The sequence below is a fragment of the Rosa rugosa genome, chromosome 5 (assembly GCF_958449725.1).
Source record: "Rosa rugosa chromosome 5, drRosRugo1.1, whole genome shotgun sequence".
Classification (NCBI taxonomy): domain Eukaryota; kingdom Viridiplantae; phylum Streptophyta; class Magnoliopsida; order Rosales; family Rosaceae; genus Rosa; species Rosa rugosa.
In genome coordinates this window covers 50,438,390-50,439,023 of record NC_084824.1, presented here as the reverse complement: position 1 = coordinate 50,439,023, position 634 = coordinate 50,438,390, and positions in this window count along the sequence as shown.

Here is a 634-nt window from a genome sequence, read left to right as displayed (position 1 = left end):
GGGTAAATGGACAAAAACCCAAAAAGAAAAGAAAAGAAAGAAAGAATTTGAGGGTAAATCGGTCCTTTTGTTTTCATTAAGTGACTCACGTGCATCGCACGTGCAAAATAGGAAAAAATTCACCAACGGTGTCTGAACACTTAGGGACTTTCAGAATGATACCTGAACTTACAAAGTTATCAATGTGATACCTGGACTCATTTTTTCGTATCAATGTGATACCTACGACCAATTTCCGTCACGGAGCCGTTACGGAAATTGGTCATAGGTACGATGTTGATACGAAAAAATGAGTCCAGGTATCATATTGATAACTTTGTAAGTTCAGGTATCATTCTGAAAGTTCCCTAAGTGTCCAGACACCGTTGGTGAATTTTTCCCATTACTTTAACATGGTGGTTATGTTTAATTTGATAAACTATCTCATTTTTTTTTTTATCTTTTAATGATACTTATTCTATATATGTTTCCAGAGTAAAGGCGTAGTTCAGCACCTTTTTATTTCGGAAGGAACCCACCCATGTTCACAGAGATGAGACTTCTCCGCCAGTCTACTGGTACGCCTTACTTTCTCCAGTCTGCTGGTGAATTGTTTTCATGTGCTCGGGATTGGAAAAGACTCTTTTGCCCTTTG